We start from the raw sequence: 21,427 nt of genomic DNA on the forward strand, positions 1-21,427 counted from the left end.
TTTGTGTGGCTTTCATTGCTGAATTGGCTTTAAAACTTTCACAAGTCTGCTTAAACGGTTTGCGTTTAGATTAAATTCTCCCAGCGAATTGCATTTACTTTGTGCCTGAACTCCATTACTAGATCTAAGTTAGCCATATCTAAGAACGAAAAATTGTATCGCCATTTTGAATTTCGATGTTGTTTAGAAGCCGGACAAATACCACCCAGTAGCAATACCCCAAGCCTCTCCAGCTGGTCTCGAGGTACGATGCTGGCCTAACAAGCCAGTCGTCGTAGGTTCGAGTATCGACTAGGGAGAGACTGTTAGTGTCAGTAGGATCGTAGCGCTAGCCCCGCAATTGTCCTGTACACTTAACGGTTGGCTGCGAAGTCTGTGTATAGTAAACAGAAGGTCAAGTTCCGAATCGGAATGTAGCACCAAGGCTTTGCTTAGCAATACCCCAACATTCAGATAACAGATATCGATCCCAGACGCAATTTTGAAAAACTAAGACCAAGTTGGACATCCGTCGGGTTGCCGTCAAAATCATCCAATTTGAGTATCCAAATAACAATCCAAATGCTAGTTGGTTTTACTTACTTTCCTGATGAAACATCCCTCAGGATTTCATCTGCGTCACAGTGTTGCGCCAACGTCCTCGGTCCATAGCAGCTTGTCTCCAGTTTCTTGAGAGTCACACACTTCCAAAACCTTTCTTGACTCGGTCTAACCACCTAGCTCGTTGTGCACCTTTACGTCTAGCACCGGCCGGATTCGAGACGAATACCATTTTTGCGGGATTGTTGTCCGGCATTCTTACAACATGTCCCGCCCATTCTACCCTTCCAGCTTTTACGATTTTCTGGATACTGGGTTCGCCATAGAGTTGCGACAGCTCGTCTGACGTTACCAAAGATTCAAGGTATACAAATTCTTCAACCACCTCGAACTCGTCTCCGTCAATTATAACGGTTCCTCCTGCAAGCAGATACTTGGTCTTTGACGTATTCACTTTCAATCCAACCTTTTCTGCTTCACGTTTCAATTTGGTGAACTGTTCAGCAACCGCCTGAAACGTCCTTCCGACAAGGTTCACGTCTTCAGCGGAACAGATGAACTGGCTGGATTTATTGAAGATCGTGCCCCGCATGTTAAAGGCCGCACGTTTCATCGCACCTTCAAGCGCAATATTGAACAGAACGCAGGAAAGTCCGTCGCCTTGTCGAAGTACCTTGCGTGTTTCAAACGGGCTCGATAACACACCGGAAATCTTCACACAGCACTGTACGCCATCCATCGTGGCCTTTTTTTATCTAATGTATGCCTGAAGGGCATTGGGTACTGAAATGCCACTACGACAGTCTTACTGATTGTCTTTTGTGGCTGGCCCCGATTGCTGTGCACAGGTTACGGATTGCTCGTACTCATTGATGGAGTAGAACTGTTTTGTTGTAAACAAACAATATCGCACGCTCAGCTTTGGGGCTGATAGCGGTCTCGATCAACTAGATTAGCTGAGAGAATTCGTTATCGATATTGTTTTTTGGCACATTTTGTATGTTTAGGATAAGTACAACGATACACCGTGCCCCAGTGCTGAGTCGAGAAAATTTCCAGCTCGCAAAGATCCTCGACTCGATCGGGAATCGAACCCGATATCACAACCGTGTGGGAGAGCTAACCGACCGACATCGCTAACCACAGAGCCACGGGGACCACATTTTGTTGTAAACCTGTACCCCAAATAGGTACAACATAGTTGATGAAACAAATGACCTGCTTGGGATTAGAGCTCCATACTTGAGATGGAGTTCAAAGGTAACTTCCTAAGAAGTTGTACCTAGAGGAAGCAAGAGCACCGCAAGAGCAAAGCAAATGCTCTGAACTCTCTGGTTCAGATTTGCAGAATTGGCAGGTGTCGTTCAACACTACACCGATTTTCTTTTAATGATAAAAAGCGGGACAGTGTCCGGTAAGGAGTTCCGTGATTATCCGTAGTTCATTACGATTTAGACTAAGTAACTTTCTGGCGGTTCTGGGGTTCGTATAGATTAACTTTTTAGCTTGTCTACAACCCTGTTCCTGTTGCCATTGGGATGCTATTTCTAGAAACGGCTCGGGGCCAGTAAACCGCTGAGCTGATCCCTGTCTTGCTAGGTAGTCAGCTTGTTCATTACCCTCGACTCCGTAATGTCCGGGCACCCAAAACAGAAAAACTGAGTTCTGCCTGGAGAGTTCCCGTAGAGTTTCAATGCATTCCCAAACAAGTTTGGAAGCGCATTTGACGGACTTAAGTGCTAGTAGTGCTGCTCGACTGGCCTTGATCGGACTTGTTAGTTTCGCAGGAAAACCATTTTCGTCCATGATTTTCCATAGCTCTATACGGTCGATAGTATCATAGGCGGCCTTGAAATCAATGAATAGAGGATGCGTGGGGACTTGGTATTCGCGACACTTTTGGGGGATCTGCCGCAGCGTGAAGATTTGATCCGTTGTCGATCGCCCAACCATAAAACCGGCTTGATAACTTCCAACAAACCTCCCTGCTAGCGACGAGAGACGGCGAAAGACGATCTGGGAGAGTACTTTATAGGCTGCGTTGAGAATCGTGATCGCTCGATAGTTCTCACACTCCAACTTGTCGCCCTTCTTGTATATTGGGCATATTACTCCCTCCTTCCACTCCTGCGGTAGCTGTTCTGTATCCCAGATCCTGACTATCAGCTGGTGCAGACAGTAAGTCAACCCATCTGAGCCCAGTTTGATAAGCTCCGCTGTGATGCCGCCTTTTCCAGCTGATTTGTTGTCCTTGAGCTGCTTGATGGCATCCTTAACTTCACCTATCGTAGGGGTCGGAATGTCTCCCTCATCTGCTTTGCTGACGAAGTCGTTCCTCCTGCCGCCTTGGTCCTCGCCTCTGCACCATTCAGGTGTTCATTGTAGTGCTGCTTCCACCTGTCGATCACCTCACGTTCGTCCGTCAAGATTCCTCCATCATTATCCCGACACATTTCGGCACGCAGCACAAAGCCGGCGTGGGATGCGTTCAGTTTCTTGTAAAACTCACGTGTTTCTTGAGATCTAGCTGCTCCATTGCCTCACACTCCATCACTTCTAGGCGGCGCTTTCTGTCCCGGGACAGATGGGTCTGCTGTCTTCGAATCGTCTGACACTCCTCGTCGGAGCAGCCGTTACGTCGATTTCTCTTGACGAACCTTATGGCAGCTTTCGCTGCGCTGTTAATGGCTGCTTTCACATTACTCCAGCAGTCCTCTAGAAGAGCTTCGATGAGTTCACCCTCTTCCGGCAGTGCTGCCTCAAGGCTTTGCACGTAATCAGTAACGACTTCGTGGAACTTAAGTCGTTCCAGGTCATACCGCGGCGGGCGACGGTAGCGGATGTTGTTGACAATCCAAACTCTTTGGTGCATTTTGACCATCAGAAGATAGTGGTCAGAATCGACGTTTGCACCACTGTAGGTTCGGACGTCGATAATATCCGAGAAGTGCCTTCCATCAATCAAAACGTGATCGATTTGTGTTTCGGTCTGTTGTGGTGATCTCCAGGTGTACCGATATGGGAGGGTATGCTGAAAGTAGGTACTACGTGTGGCCATACTCTTGGAGGCGGCATAGTCAATTAGTCGAAGGCCGTTTTCGTTCGTTAGCCGGTGAGCGCTTCCTAAAACTTCCTAAAAACCGGTCTAAATTCCTCCTCCTGGCCTACCTGAGCGTTAAGATCTCCGATAACGATTTTGACGTCATGTTTTGAGCAGCTATCGTATGCACGATCTAGCTGCGCGTAAAAGGCGTCCTTATCGTCGTCGTTACTTCCTGAGGGCTGTGCACGTTAATTATGCTCACGTTGAAGAAACGGCCTCTAATCCTCAACTTAAACATTCTGTTGTCGATTGGCCACTACCCAACCACGTGCTTCTGCATTTCACCCATCACAATAAAAGCTGTGCCCAGCTCGTGTGTGTTGCCGCAGCTCTGGTAGATGGTACCGGTACTCGAACAATGGTACAATGTCGAACTTGCTGGCCCCCAATAAGTTAGAAAGAATGCGGGTACTTCCCAAAAGCTTAAGGGACTTGCAGTTCCATGATCCAAGTTTCCAATCGTTAGTTCGTTTTCGTTGCCTGTGTCTATGCCGATTGTTCCGGTTCGAATTTACTTTGTTTGCTTCCTGTACTGATGATTTTTACGGCTGGCTTGTAAGGCCTGCACCAACCCCTGTCTCGCCAGAGGACCATCGTGTCAGCACTGTTGAAAGTCCCACGCTGACACCAGGGGTCATCCGTCCCTAACATGGAGAACAGAGCCGCACCATCTTGGTGAACAGACGCTCAGGTTGGCGAAGCATTTCTTCTACCGCCGAAATATGATTAGCGCGTCAATGATCGCGTCGTATCTTCTCACTTAGCTATTGACGGATTGACAACATTGCTCAACATTGTGTCCATGTTTCAGCTGGCAGTCTATCGTGACTCGTGGAGGCGTGAGATAGGAACTTATGAAACTACCTTATCAAAACATTATTGAAACTATTGAAGTTTATCAAGGATTTTAGAAGCACCTAATTGTAGTTTCTATCAATCAACAGTTCTAAAGAGAGATTAAATAACGCTTGAAGAATCCTCGATAGAACTTCATCATTAACCCACTAGTGTCCAAGCCCGCCTCTAAAAGCGTCCGTCTAACCGGGTTTCAGTAAAATCGCTCTAAATCTTGAAAAAATATCTGAAATTTTTTTATAAAAATTCATAGTGTTTTGACCAGTCTTGGCATACCCATCGTGTGTAACAAAGAGGCTCATATATTTTGCACAGAACACCAAAGCATGTTGATAAAACGGATGAGTTGATTGTTTTTCTCGTACGCTGGAAGCAAATGCACACTGCCGAAACGAAACGAAATACGCAACATCAGAAAGCTTGTATTGTGAAGAGTAAGCGCATAAAGTTCTCGTAGAGAGTATTTCTCGATTGCAACCGATAAAATATAGATAGCGCACATTGATTGCTCATTGATAAGGGCACCATGAAATTCTAGCTGGTTGAAAACTTTTCTGTATGTTTCCTTAATAAAGTATTCTGTAGCTGTAACGTAGGGCTCTGCGCTATGCTCACTGTGTTATGCTCACTGAGTTTTTTTATTATCACGGTGTAGGTCTATGATAAGTTTAGCCCAGACACAGTTAATTTAATCAACAGCATGCAGCTTTGGCTCGCCTACTCCTATGTGTAGTTATATTCCACGGTCCCCACGCGCAAAGGCACCGCTCAATAAGGTTGTGCGTTTTTGACGTAGGACTACATCTAACCGCACTATATGGAGATACATTCTGCGAAAACTAAAACCAAGGTGTAACGTTGGAATGAAAGATTTCAAACGGTAATACTGATGTAACCACATGATGGATTACAATAATCAATACGTCGTTGGATTGATGAAATGATGGACAATTTTGTGATTCCTCAGTTATCATTATCATTTCATTGCTAAACAGTGAAAATTTCGTAAAAGTTTCAAGGTCGAGTTTTCGCGAACAATGTACCAATCACATGCGAGCACGCCTGGCACAGACTTCATGAGTAGACACCAACTGCCTGCTGTGATATCCTGTATAGCAGTGACAAAAAAAATTTGACAGAATCTCCCCGTCCCAATAGGCCAACTAATGTTCGTTTCCATGAGCCTAGACTATTTTGATGTCTTGAAGGTGAAGCTTTTTCGGAAAGTTCATAACCACTCTATCAAACCGTTTTACGTTCTGCTGTAGGAATGTTATTAAAACTAAATGCTGGTGCAGGCAACAGTACTGCACCGAGCAATGTATGAATAGAGCCGTCATTCGTCGTCTGTCAATGCAGTAGAACTCGATATTCATTTGTGTGCAGCCGAGCCAAGTGAAGACTACATTTCCGCTGTCGACACACAGTGGGGCGTGTTGGGTTAACGCGTAGGTATCGCTTTGCGATCTAGAACATAATCGAATTGCCGTTTGAATTGTCTTCTTCTTCTTCTTGTTTCGTAAAGTAGCAAATATCAGAATTCCATATGATTATTCGGGTGCCGCAAAATACATTGCGCCACCGGGAACAACAAAATTCTGTACGTGTTGGTAGAGGCAGATAGCAGGGTATATAAATTAGGTTGATTGTACAGCTAAAATGCGTTGTTTATTTTTGAACTCTACACTCTGTATTTCTCATGTCCATTTTTATTTTCTGTGAATATACATTTTTGTTTAAAAACTGTAATTCTTTATCGTTATTTTTTCAACGAACTTGTAACTGCAGGAAAATTTTTTATGTGACATCTTTGCCGCATGGTGATCGGAAAATGAGCTATCGTTCACAAGACAAAAAAATATTGTTCAATTTCTACTAAACCGTACTTAATATAGGGCTGTATAGAAAGAAGCTTGCGTTTTCGCGTATTGAAGAAAATTGACCGTATTAGAATGAAAGGCATCCATCAATGTTAAAGAGAATTTTTTTCTTCTAAAATAGAGTGCTGCAAATAAATAATCAAAATACAGACCCCGTTCGATTTTGCCAAACACGACACGGCAGAATTTTCCTTTTGCCAAGATTGGACCATGCCAAAAATGAACGGTTCTTTTTTCATGACTTTTTTATTATAGAGCTTGATGAATTGAGACCGACGAACTAGATACTTGATATTGCTACCCGAGTAATTAGAGGCTTAGTACTGCTTATATCATGATCATTATATTACCGGCACATGTTCCGATCATATTCCAGGAACCGTTTTACCGATTCCGGTCATCCGCTTCGGCAACATAAAGAACCAAAATACCCTTCTTTTGGAGAATGTTGAGCTTAAATTGGTTTAAATAATCAAGAAAACTAAGAAATGTGATTAGACATAATCGCTCGTTTTTTGGCACAAGCGCCAAAATTGAACCGTGCTGGAAGTAAAACGAGCTCAAATCAACCAGAGCCTCAAAGAGAAATATAAAACTATTGTAGTCCTACGTCAGCTATGCGGTCGTGTCTTGGATACCACCCCCCTACTATTTTCTGCTCATCACAATGCCTACTAAAAAACTGATGTAATGCAATTTATGTATTGATAAATGCACAAAGATGAGTGACTGGACAAGACTGGTTTTGACGAAGCCCACCTAAAAGCGGGCTTGGATACTAGAGGGTTAATAGGTGTTCTTTATTTCTTCAACGGTTTCAAAACTTACTTCAAAACATCTCTGAGAAACTTCATGAAAGCTCAATTGAAAATGCGCCAAATTTCCATGGTAATCATCTTTAAGATGAATTTATCTTGAACTCGCGCCTATAATTTTTTTTTCTAAAACCAATTTATCTGGATGCAGAGAATACAATAAAATAATTTTTTGATATCCCTCCCTACTCTGGAAGGCGGGAGCACACAAATGAAAAAAAAAATTTCAACCAATTCTTCTACATTTTGATAACAACTTTAAATGATTTTGATGATTCACAGAAGCCAAAAATCAACCCGGACATTATTTTGAAATTTGAACGGCGACTTCCAGTTTATGGAAAATAGCCCAAAATGACCGAGTACCATCTAATATCGATACTTCCGGAAACAGAATGATGCCCAGAGATCAAAAGATTACCCCACATGAAATCTAAGATGACGAATTATATTTTGGGTTTCTCAGTCTTTTGAAAAAAAAAGTACACCACAATCTAGTCAAATTGCCCGACGTTTCGGCTTTTTCAGCTGGCATTTTTTAAGAAAAATTTTTTAGTATCGTATTTTCCCAAAAAAGCTGCCTTCCTGCCGAAGTCTTGTAGTCATGTAGTCTGGTTGTAGGTTTAGTCAACTTTTTTCGCTTCAAACTATGTTGTATACTGCATCTAACGGACGGAAAGAATTAATTCTGAATTTTGATACCTTTTTTCTCGAGCACAGCCGGGAACGTTCAACTCGTACTATATAACATTTCAAATTAAACGAAATACGAACCGTTGTGACTTTAAAAAATCCCTACATGAAAGAGTTTGTCGACAAATTGCTTCTGTGAATGATTCAGGAACGCATCCTATTTTTAAAAACAATTGACCAAAAGATTTCTACTGATCGAAAACTTGACCTTTCTTGGCCGAGCACTTCTTGATTCTGGTTAGAGAACTTCCACTACTCCCTCTCCTCATTGTTTGTTTATCACTAACATTACATTGAGCTCTGATAAATACCAAAGATGCTGCTCCAACTAAATCTGTACGTGTTTTGGCTTAGCTCTTTATAGTCAAAGATATTCTCCATCAGATTCTCTCCTGCATCGCATTTTTCACGTTCGAAATACACCGCCATGTAACGAGAGTAATCGTCAAACACGGTGGGATAGTAGCGACACCTACCTTGAATGACTTTTTCCTTCAACCCACAAGAGTCGACATAGATCAAATTCAACGGGCGTTCCACAACTCACAATTCTAGCTAGGTTTTCCTTTTTTAAATTTTAGACAGCATTATTGTCACGGTGATCTATCCTTCTGTGCCACCTGTGCTATCAGTTTGTTGGGTGGCGTTTTTCTTCCACCTTGGACGCTCTGTGAACGTTCTACAAGACGTAAAATTCACAAGAAATATAAAGAAATGATTAAAATAGTATCCTTTTTATGCATTGGAACGATGAATAGAACCTGCTAGCATCTCCACGAAGACTACGAGCTACAGTGACTACGAGCTACAGTGAAAAATCAAGAAAGATGGCGAAATCATAATTTAGAAAAGAATGTTTAATAATTATAAGCCAGCAGGCGACCGATGTAAGTCATCTGTTCTAGATGACTCACGGCTCATGAGTGGGAGGAGATGAACAGGCCTAATTTCCAGAATTAAGAAATATTCCATTCCCATAGATTTTAACAACCCTCGAGGCAACTTTCCATGGCATATTCAGAAGTAGTATACTTTTTATGCACTTTATGCAAGAGAATCAGAAAATTCACGACATTTCTTTGTCGCAGCCATAGTCTGGAACAGTAGCTGCGCGCGTTTTTGTTTGATCAATGCTCTAAATGCACCTTGCAATATTTGTTTTTCATGAGAACTGCGACGATATTTGATGTTCTATTTCGCATGGACAAGATACGGCGGTACACAGTGGTTCAATAAGGCAAAAAACGGAACCTAATTCCATAGCGCCTTTCACGTTCATCCTAGCTTAATAGTGTTTTCAGAACAATGCTATAGCTAGCTAAAATAAGCAAGTATTGTTAATATATGAAAAACCACTGGAACATATGCTCGCCGTGCTCTAATATGGATGATTTGGGACAGTTGAAACCTCAAAGAGTTTATAGTACTTCAGCTTAAATTCAAGGAAAAGTATTGACATCATGATTCCACTTGCTCCTTTTTAACCTATACGTTCTTGAAGTTATCGAAAAAATAAGCTAAATTATGATATTTCTCATTCAGGAAAAGTCCTATAAATGTACAGTCTTTGACAAAAATATGTGTTTTGTGTGCCCTAAAAATGCCTCCGAGCAACACTTTCGTGAAAAATGCAACTAACAAAAGTTAAGTACAAAAATCTCAACTTTAAGTAAGTTCCATATAATATACTTTGTAACTTTGTACCACATTGTTGTGAAAAAAAAACTTTGTACCGCATAAAAATAAGATGTTCATTTGTTCAACAAAGTTTTATATTTTCAAATCTTCTACAACTGATCCGCAAATTGTAGAAAATTCTGAAAAGTTTACTATACTAGAAATAAAAAATCTTTTTTGTGCGAGGAGATAGAGGAATGAATCATTCAGAAGAATTGTAGAAAATTAAAATATATGAAACTTTGTTGAAATAAATAAAAATATATAAAGTATATTATATGTAACTTACTTAAAATTCATTTTTTAATATATAAATTTTGTGAGTTGCATTTAACACGAAAGTGTTATTCGGAAGAATTGTTAGAGCACACAAAACACACATTTTTGCCAAACATCATAGGGAAACTGCTCCATTTTTCATCTCAACAGCCAGCTGCACCTATATTTATCTTATTTCTCTTATTTATCCAATTTATCGTCAAATTTCTACAAATGTTTGAAAGTAAATCTATTTGCTTCTCGATTTTGTCAGATGTTTGAAAGTTTTACGTTGAAAATATGGTAAAATTTGACGATAAATTGATCCAAAAGGCGTGATGAGATGAATATAGGTACTGAGATGAAGGGCTGCCAGATGGATTATTTTTGTATTTCAAAACCAAATTTACGTTTTTCGGCAAATGCAGCCATTTTTATTTTTAATTTGATAATTTCATAGTGTTCCTTGGAAAATTTCACGTAAGAAACTTACAACTTTTTCCGTAAAAATGTTATATCTCGAGATTGGCTAATATTACCTCGGGATGATAGTTGTTTCTTATGTGAAATTTTCCAAGAAATTGTTATTGATTATTGACAAATGCAAGTAATGTAACAAACAGCTCAATGTAATTTTACGTCAACTTGCGGTTGTGGCTCCCATCTGTTTTTTACTGAAGGAAGTGCCGCGATACATACCACTGACATTACTACCCCAACTACCCCTACAGGTACCTGCTGTTGCTACCAATGCTGGTACCCGATAATATCAGCTTTTCAATTAAGTATTTTGTCAAGTACAATGGAAATTAGGCATTCTTCGGATAACAGTGTGGAAACCTGTTTTCACCCTGAAAACTTGATGACCCATATATTTTGAATGCCTACATTTTAGAACTTTAGTGTACTGTGAAAAAAAAAGAAAACTTTTCATTCGAAGGAAATGTCGGTACATCCTACTTCTCATGCTGCCCGCTACCGCACAAAGGCAGCTTTTTACTGAAGGAAGTGCGGCTGGCCCTGCCTTAAAGGCTACCGGTGTCGCATAATGGCAACTTTTTAATAGAGTAAGCAACCCTGCCGCAACTGGCGCTGCCACTGCTGCTGCTGCTGCTGCTAAGTAAGGACTGTCCAAGTCGCTATCCAGAACTAATATAACTGGTTTCGGCAGAAGTGAGCTGTTATATAGGCCAAATAGTATATTCTCGGTTTACTAGGTATATGATTCTGCCTACCAAACACTAACCGACCAATCAGAGAGGTCCAATTCTGCGTTTTGAAAAGGCTTGACACCATTCCAATTGTGAAATAGTTCTAATAATCAAATTATAATTTTTTGCTTTTCAGAGGATGCGTCTAAATTATCAATCTATGGCTGCAAGAACGAAGAAAATCCATTGAAAACTAACCAACTTATTAGCATTTGAAATTGGACATATTCTTCACCTTTTCCGCTTCTAGACTTGCAACCCTATTTCGCGGAGCTTCCTGAGAGACGAAGTTCTATGTTAGAAATCTGCAGGCATTATTCATTAATCAAAAAAAAATCTACATACAGACTTTAAAATCTGCGTTTGATAGTCGAACCTGTAAATCTTGTATCCCTGGGTATTGCCGTCTTTTAGTTGTTTAACCGCTCATAGTTTTTATCCTCTCAGAGTTTTCGGTAAGCAATAAAACTTTATGGTAAACGCGGTACCCTCACTCACGGGGTGATTAAATCCTAAAATTTATCAGTTTTTGGATACTAAATTTTGGAGGGGTTTTTCATCCTACTAACCCAAGCTGAGGCAATTGTTAAGAACAACATGTCCTCCAGCAGTTCTCATGAAAATCTTGGTAAACCACGCTGAACTCTCTTTGTTTTGACCATTTGTATAACAGCCCACAGTCATATGTCATGTCTTTAGGCAAGATGGAATCGATTGAAAATTTGTTTCACTGTGATTTTCATCGGAAATTCAGCAGGATTCAGCTTAGCTCAATGTAATTTCTCGACATAAGACGAAGCTGTTCGATATTTCGTTACAACTAAACTACAAAACAAACCAGTCCACATAGGTCGTTTCCACGGAGCGGAACGAAACGTGTAGAATTTTGTACCCATTTCGAGTGAAAAATGATGTTTCATTCGACGGAAAACCGTCGGCGATAAACAAACTGTCAAATTGCCAGTCAAACAAAGCCAATCCATTATTCGAGCTTTTGGACAGCCAAACCAAAGGTGGGTGGCTAAACGACGCCGGTTCTTAGACCTAAATCGAATCGTTTTAATCAAACGTCTTCTTCTGTATCGTCGATTTATTCGACTTCTCGTTTTGATATGGCCTTCTCGGAAAAATGGCTCCCAGCAGAGTTGCTGTCGTTTCAGCCACGAATATATTCTTCAACTTCGTTGAATGAACCGGAGTTAAAACCTAAACAAAGAAGGACAGAAATTGTTTTATTCAAGAACTCACCCATGATTGGTTAAGGTACGTTTGAATTTAAACAACTACGCATATACATCGTATTTAACTGTCCACTTCCAATGCATTTCACCATCAAGGTAACCTGAAACGGAGCATGTTGAACGGATCCTCATCACAGTAACAACATGACCAGTTTCATCATCGTTTACGATGGGACAGTAGCCAAAGTCAACAAATGTTATTTGTGTCCCGCAAAAATAAACATGGTGCCTGTTCGCTGGTTTGGAAAGTAGAACCCGGTGCGGCAGTAGCTAGCAGCTACGCCTCATGTGGTGAAAGTTTAGTATCCGAGTAAAGCAAAACTGTTGTTTTACAGCAAATTAAAGTCGTTGTTTAAAAGCTCTTTCATGGTGCTCTACAGGTTTGCAGTGAGGGTGAAGTGTTGGAGTTGGCAGTTGACATTGGATTTAACCTTCTGTCGATGATGTTTTTAATGACGGAATAATGATTTCGATTATGTAGGGAGTGGACGCCATACAATCTTAACAACGCTTTTTAAGAATTTTTTAAAATACTGAAAGTAAAAACAATCTTTATTTTGTTATTTATACATTTTCTACATGTGGCTGGTATGTTTGTCACATCTTTTGATTAATGGATCCATGAACTCACTAAAACCGAACAGAACTTCACTAATAATGTATCTTCATATTTGCCATCATTCGTCTTACCACAACAAGCGCGGTTCAGCGCATTTGGCAATCAACAACGCATTTCATCTGTCGTAAAATCCAGAGTATGAGTTCTCGTAATCACAGCTCAAGCGTTCATTTACTTGATAACAGCTTCCATCCAACTACATCCGAACGAGTTCGATAGAACGGAACGGTATTCACTTCCCAATTATTCATTTGCCGGTTGCTAGCTGAAACCGAGCCTCCAGGTGCAATCCCGGAACTACTGGTAACTTTCAAAAGTTTCAACTAACACATAGCGGTTGGTGACAGTGGTTCCGAAAAGTTTTACCTCTGCCAGGTACGATTATTCTGGCTGAGCTTCGACACGGTTCTGACGATGAGTGATTCCTCTGTTCACTCCGCTTGATCTGGCAGCTAACGAAACTTGAACCGTTTCAAGTTTCAATGATCATAAAACAGGGTGCTTCTATGGCAGGGTATTTAAATTTAATATGTTTTTAAGAATGCCACGAAGGGTTACACAAAAGCCATCCTCTGCTCCCTGGGGCTTCTTTATGGCTGTTGTTGCAATTCTTCCAACTTGGCAGACCCGTAAAAAGGTTATTTACAGTACATTCCGGTCGAAAGTTGCTCGGATAATGCACCAAACTGTTGGGAAACTCGAAACATTCCCGTTCCTCTCCCCGAAGGCGTACAGCTAGCCGCGAATCAGAACATGAGGCGAAAAAAGAACGACAAAGCTTGAAAAAGTCATCTCGTTAAAAACTTACTGCTATTGAAGATTGACCCGTTCCCCGATCTCCGCACTCTCTCTCTCTCTCTTTAAAGGCGCCTAGAAAGTGGGTGTATTTTTTTATCTTGCTTTCCTTACACTGCTGTACGACACGAGAGACCGTTAGTATCATCATTATGAATGTCAAGTTCATCTGCCACTTGTTTTTCTTCATTTTACTACGTAAGCAACGAACCAGCGTCGCGTTCATGCTCTCCGGAAGTATACTGACAACGTTGACATTTCTCATCCCATCCCCCTGACATGCAACAACATTGACGAGTGGTGGCGGCTGGCAAACAACAGAACCCAGGCAGACCTACCACGTGTCTGTTTCGACAAAGAATGTGCCCAAAATGAAATTGGTTTGAATGGATAACGTTGAGAAAAAAGAGAAGCTTTTCAGTCGAAGCAAACCGAAGGGCGCGTGTGTTTAATTTTCTCCGAAACACAAATGGTCAACAATGGTGCTTTGAACAGGCAGTGGAGCATTTTTGGAGGAATTTTTGAGACCAGGAGCGTTAGTATCAAATCGGGTACAGATTAAAACAAAAAAAAATTTCTCTCGCTTTTGTATCAGACAAAGTAAAACCCGTATCGGGTGACAACTAAACAGCATTTTTTGTATAAACATATTCAATTCTGTTTGAAATGTCATCGAAACAAGAAGCATTGCGCAAGCGCACTGTAAAGTTCAAACCAGGTTTGTTTGCTTATAATTTCCTGTGAACCTCATTAATAGCTCACCAAAAAGACAATGGAAGACCGGCCTAAGTAATGGATAAAAGAAAAAAAAATTCTTCTTGTCTGGTTTAAGCCCAGTGATTTGCCAAACACAGGTTTTGTACTAGAGTTTAAACTGGAAAAAAGGGAAGGTTAACCATTTCTCTACATTTTTATTTCGCTAGTAGAGATAACCAATGTAGAAGCGATGAATTTCTAACCAAAACGAGAGCTCCAAAGTTCACAGAAAAGCTATAATTTTTTTAAAGATTTTTTCTCCGCTTTTGCCGATCAGTGTCGCCTGTTTCGTGCCTTTTCTCGTACTCGTAAAGCTTCTGGCTGTACTAGCAAATTAGAACTTGACATCAAATGATATTTAATAAGGGTCTAGAAATCAAAGCGAATGCCCGGAAGGCTAGCAGCATTATTAAAAAAAACTAAGAGGTTGAGTTATTGATTTTTCTTTTCCATAAAGAGGTTGTTTATTCTATGCTAACAGAAACATAAAATAAATGGAACTGTTTTCATTCAAAGAAAGCTATTTGGGTTTAAATTATGGACCGCTTTTCGCATACAAAGATGGTATTATATTTATGAAGCGTATCTCTGATAGAAAGTCGAACTTTGTTTCAGAAGTATATTTATAGCAACTAGCGATGATGGTTTAAAGTAAGATCTACGTGAGAAGCCAGCAAAATATTCCAATGTGTTTCATGGCGACCGAGATTTGTTCGTTTCATTTTTTGGTGTACTTTTGTTCGCACTGATGAAATCAACATCAGTTATTAGTTTTTTTTATCCTTGGGAGTCATTGAGCGTCCGCGTGTTAAGCAGGTATTAGACAAAGCAAATATTTGCTATTTTTTAATACAGATTTAATTTTGTGCAAATAAAAATCGTACCAAAAATAGCAAATATTTGCTTCGTCTAATACCTGCTTTAGATAATTGATAAAATAAAGAAATGTGGAACAAATCGTTACGCCTCATGATTAAATTTCAAACAAATCATAATAACTTGCCATAGTACAACTGTAATGCCATGGTTTCGCCGACACAAAACACAAATCTCCAAACAGCCTGCAAGTGCTGCGACATTCAGCCATATCACTGGGAATGTTCAATCCGATAATCGCACATTTCTCAGTGACCATTGTTTCTGCCCCTGGATGCATAGACCAGATTACAGATCCACTTCAATGGTCGGCTCGCGTACGCATCTCTCTCTCTCTCTCGTTCGCGTTGCGGCGATGGCACGTAAAAGCCAGTCCCCCAATGGCGAATAACTCTTGCGAAACTGTCCGACCATTAGTGGGTCACCGAAATTAAGCGATGATTCCACTCTCGGTGCAGCCCGCGCGCACGCCGCTACCGTCGGGTCCAGTTCCATATTTTATCCTGAAATTATCGGTTGAATCCCGCCAGAAGCGATGCCTGAAATTGCTACCGGGGGCAACATTTACGAGCCGAGTCGGCTCGTTTTTTGCGGACGTACGGCGCTCCGGACTAGACAGTCACCGCGGCACGTGTGCGCTATCGTCATCATTCCCATCATCGAATCGGATTCGATGCTGCCGCTGCTTCTAGCGGACCGAGCAGAGCTGTGTCGCAAATTGTCATCAGCGGGGACCCATATTTTCATTAACGACAATTCGGGGGCATATTTAGCAAATTGTAAGCCCTGCCTATTAGTGTGTCTGTGTGTTTGTGTGTGTATGGGTGCTAAGAGGTGAATGAATGGTAGTTACTTTCGCAAAACGTCCCTGCAGACAGGCTTTGCGCATACACTTAATAATGATAATAACGAATTATTATTACTTCTAATTTCTGTAAGCCAGGCGATATTCTACTATTGAAAATTTTCCTTTCTCATGAAAAACTTATAGTGAGATAAATAAAAAGAAGCAAAAATAAAATAAATCTAAGACCATCAACTAAAAAGTTTTGAGTCCTGATATGCGATCTAATCTCTGCAGGTACAGTTTATGATGTCAGTGATACATTTTAAAGATGTTTCGTAATGTAGAAAAATGAAGTTAGATAAGAGAAAAAAAAACAGAGAGATCAGAGCAGCTAAGGAGCAGTACAAAAATATCAGAATTGTGACAAACACAAAAAACCACAGTCGGTAGGTTTTAAAAGAATAAACAATTAGAAAAAAGTTGAAGAGGTTGAGCAGCAGACAGGAAATGATAAATGGAAACTGGTGGTGTTAGACAATCCAAACTATTTATTTATTTATTTAATTTATTGACATTTTAACCGGTGGTCATTCGCCTCAGAACATCCAAACTAATTCGAACTCAGGAGTTACATCATATTGAAAAATTCTTTACAGGCTGCTATTCATATTAAGCTCTAGGTCAAAAGCGAAGAAAAGGGGTTATACTTTTCCGTCCGAAGCAATGGAAATGCTACGGGTGGAATATACAAACATTGATGGTAGTACTAGTGATTCTTCTCTGATTGATTTGTAAACAAAACAATGGAAACCCCGAACCTCATTGACCGTAAAAATAAAGTTATTGATTTTATATTGATGCTATTTACTGTTGCAAAGAAGCAATTACGCATACCAACAGTGTTGAGTCACACCATCCGCACTGCAAAAAGAACGACTGTCTGCGACGCTGTGAGCAGAGTTGCCAATGTTCCAGTTTAAACTGGATTCTTTCAGTTTTTTTCAAGTGATCCAGTTAAACAGTTTAATCCCAAAATCTTCCAGTTTTACATATATTTGCCAGTTTCATCCAGATTTTTTGTTCACTTAAGTTGGTTTTAGAAAAAAAATAAAAACGTTAATTTTTTATTGGCATTTCAGTATTTTCTTCTCGCGCGAAACACGGCCAAATTAAGGACTGCATGGCGGGGTTGAGATAAAAGCAAACTAATAGCTTTTACTAGATCATTAAAAAAAAAATCTTCAACTTATTTTCTGTTGCGTAGCAGTTTGAAAATTGTTAGAAGAATTGAATACCAAGCGAGAGCGAACTCAGAAATAATTGAAATTGTTGCAACAGTTCTTTTGTTAAAAGTGAAATTAAAAAAAGGTTTTTTTCTTTATTTTGAGATAGATTGATTGCGTAATTTTGATTTTGCTGCTGTTAACGCAAATTTTGCAGTGCATAATTTTTATAAAATGTAAGCTCGAATCATAGCACAGAAAAGCCCCTTGGATTTGGAATCCAGTTTTCTCCAGTTTTTTCTTCGGCATTCTTCCAGTTTAACCAAAAATTTTATTGGCAACTCTGGCTGTGAGTGATTCGAGAACCGCGCCAAGCTAGTTGGCGCGCGTTAGTATATAACAATTAGGCTTTATTTGCGCCTCCCGCCAAAGCTGGTCATTGTTTGCGACCAGCTATAAAAGTGTACTTGCCATCTCAATCCGGTGTTAGTCGATAAGCATACGGCGGCAGCGCTGTCACGCCGCCAGTTTGTAAATAGTCGTAGAATAAAGTTGTACAGTATTAGTGAAGATTTGCGTTTGTGTCGTCGGGCAAAAGAAAACTTCTCCCTGGGACTTAATTGCCCACTGTGATGCCAAAGGGCGAAATTGAGCACAACGTATGGCCGTGCGCGATCAAGCAGTGTTAAATTAAATGCTATTGGATCCTCCGAACTCCATCATGAGAAAAGTAACATATCACTCAAAAGTGGCTTATTACATAAGAAATTTCAGTCACAATTATTTATTATACCAAATTACTAAAGACATAATTCTACGTAAAAAAACAAAGAAACAAGAACAGAGAAAACTGGAGCGAGAACGGCACTAATGAAAATAGAACAGATGATAACACTGTGCTACAGCGATTTAGAACTCGTAAAGTGACCGAGTGTAGGTTGTAGGCTTTGTTAAGTGTAACATTCGCTCATATGTACTAGGAATTTCCCAAACACCCCCAAAATCTGAAGTTATGGTCGAAATACGTTTTGTAGGACCTCAGCGCATATTTTTTTTCAACTCAGTCATTTATCAACCGATTTTCAATATTTTTGCAGTTGGAGAATGGGAACAAATAGAGCTTTCAAAATAAGTACAGGTTTGTACGAATATCAATAAAACATGTTGAGTTATTTGAGTTCAAATCTGATTTTTTAGCTTTTCACGCATTTTTTCAAATTAATTTGAAATTTGTCTATTTTTGTAAGAAAAAAAAGTATATTTAATGACCAATCAGATGAAAGTAGTTTGGTGGAAATCGGTTGATATTTGGCTGAGTTATATATTTTTCACGAAAATCAGAATTTTTGGTTTCTATCACACAATTGTTTTACGGTGCTACAAATGATTAAAAAATGCAAAAACTTCTGATGTGACCTGGTGCAGGTTGTAACTTCAGTCAAATGTTACTTGCGCGGTTACTTGAGGTTTTCAAATACCCCAAAAAATTAAAGTTATGGTCGAAACCTAGTTTGTCGACCTTAGCTAACATTGTTATGTTTTATTCGATTATTTTTAAACTAATTTTTTATATTCTGGCCGTTTTGGAAAGGCGAAAAAATAGAACTTTCTAAAAATATAAATATGTCTAAAGAGTTTACCTATATGTGATGAATAGTTTTAAATTAAATAAGAAGATTTATATTTGTTTTCAACTTTTTATAACTCTTTTCGCAATTTTCCACACATTTTTGTAGTGAACGAGCTTTAGTTGTTTTAGAATTTTAAAAGTGCATTTAGTGCCAAACGAAAACAAGAAAAATCTTTATGAAAATCTAATATAATTTGTCTGAGGCGACATCCACCCCCTCATATGTAACGAAACAAAACGCAAACACTAAACCCCCCCCCCCCCGAAATTACGTAACGCTGTAGAAGAATTTGGTTAATAAAAAAGCTAGTTTTTGGAGGGATTTTTTGTTAAGTAACGCTGATATTACCTCTCCCCCTCCCCTATCTAACAAATCGTAACGCTAAACCATACCCCCCTTCCCCCCTACAAGCGTTACGTAATTAATGGATGTAGCCTGAGATATGATTTGATTATTTCCACCATAATCGTAGATTTCAACAAATCTTTTCTTAGTCAAATTAAAGCAGATTTTCATTTACAACAACTATTGTTTTCGTTTGGCACTAAAAAGAAGTTTCAAAATTCTACAATTGATGCTCCTATATTAAAAAAATGTGTGAAAAATTGTCAAGAAAGTTTGAAAAATTTGAAGATGACATAAACTATTTATTTATTTTAAAACTATTCATCACATATAGTTTTTTTTTGTTAGGTTTTAGCTACCGCGACCATACGTTAGATCTATTGTAGCTTTCCCCAGCTTTTTATTACCTGATCAGAGTGAAAAATTACCATGAGAAGTAACTCTCAGCTCCTGATTTAGGTATGATCCCAATTAGGTATTATGTGCCGTATTAACTGCACTACCTTATTTTATCCTAATTTAGGACAAGATAGCCAAATTTCAAAGGGCTGTAACAGTTCCTTATTGACAAACATTGCTCTTCTGTTGTAAAGTGCTGGACAAATTCATAATAAATGTGCTGAAGACTCGATTTCTTCATTACAAAAACAACAAATTGTTGTTGTCAGCCTTTCCAATTATTAACAGATGATATTTGGCTGAACAATGCCCTGTAATTAGACCTAAATAGGTGCATAGGTCTTTTTCAGATAGAGCCAGAATTGTGTGTGTGTTTGATGCATGTGACATCACAAACTGTTTTGATTGCTTTTGAGTGATAGTATTTTTCCAGTTTGAATCTATCATCTTTTTTCCCAGTTTTTGAATTCCATTTTTATGAAGCATCCTAGCTTGGCTAGCTCATCAGCTTTTTCATTACCTTCTATTCCACAATGTCTCGGAATCCAGTGAAGATTTAATGTATTTTGAATAGACAAAAAAAATAGAGTTATCAAAAATAAAGCTGCAGCAAGATTATATTCAAGAAGCAACAGAGTATAATTGAGAGAGCGGAATTAAAAAAAATAATAACCAAAAAATGTAAAATAAAAGGGGAGTGAAAAAGAAAAAGAGTGGTAACTGAGAAATCAGTTTCCTCTAAAAAACTCTAAAATAAACCACAAAAAATGAGTAAACAAAAAAAAAACAAATAAACAAAAGACAAAACAGGAAAAATCAAAACTGAGAACGAAAGGAGAATGATCAGCACCAAAGCAGAATAAAAAACATGAATACGGGTAAGTTGTGAAAGAGAAAAATCTGGTAACTATGTAGAATACAAAAAACCCAAGAACAGGAAAAAAAATTAGTCAAAACGAAAAAAAACGGAGCGATCCAAAAACAAAATCATAGCTGTGACAGAAAGTGAATTATAAATAATACACAGTGATGAAAAAACTGGACAAAGAGAATTGAAGCGAGGACAAAGGTATACAAAGTGACAAAAGAACCGTAAATAATGAAACAAGTAAGAAATATTAGAAATGAAGTGTAAACAAACTTACACACGTCAGTGAAATTGAATCAAAATAAACAAAATCACTGAAAAAAACCTGAAATAATTCACCTAGTGGTGCAGAAACCTTTGTTATACCAACTATAACTATATACTTATTAGGCCAGTAAATCTCAAATAGTATACCAACGTAAGTCCAATAATAAATTAAATAAAATTTAATGATAGTCGGTCTTCCTGTATCGACGAAGCGGTTGACTCTTTCAACAGTGCAATTGAGGGCGTAATCAACCAGACAGTGCCAGCTTGTGATCCACCTCGAAAACCAGTGTGGTCGAATCTTCACCTCCGTTCGCTCAAGCGCTTGCGGTCTGCTGCGCTCCGGAAATACTGTTCACATCCTCGTCATACAACAAAAAACGATTGAACATCGCTAGCCGCCAGTATCGCAACTACAACCGATATTTGTACCACCGGTACGTGAAACGCATTCAAAATAATCTTTGCACACACCCAAAACAGTTCTGGTCGTTCGTGAATAATAAACGGAAGAAAGCCGGATTACCCTCTTCCATGTTTCTGGGCGATTCCGTTGCTAACAACGAACGTGAAAAATGCGATCTATTT

The 21,427-nt window shown here is 39.3% G+C and overlaps 1 protein-coding gene across 5 annotated transcripts in view; it reads left to right on the forward strand.

The window, feature by feature from the left end:
* The window catches only part of LOC129727508 (connectin-like), a 507,752-nt gene that overhangs the window by 249,802 nt on the left and 236,523 nt on the right, over nucleotides 1-21,427 (forward strand). The window lies entirely within an intron of this gene.

This window comes from Wyeomyia smithii, chromosome 3 (genome assembly GCF_029784165.1).
Source record: "Wyeomyia smithii strain HCP4-BCI-WySm-NY-G18 chromosome 3, ASM2978416v1, whole genome shotgun sequence".
Classification (NCBI taxonomy): domain Eukaryota; kingdom Metazoa; phylum Arthropoda; class Insecta; order Diptera; family Culicidae; genus Wyeomyia; species Wyeomyia smithii.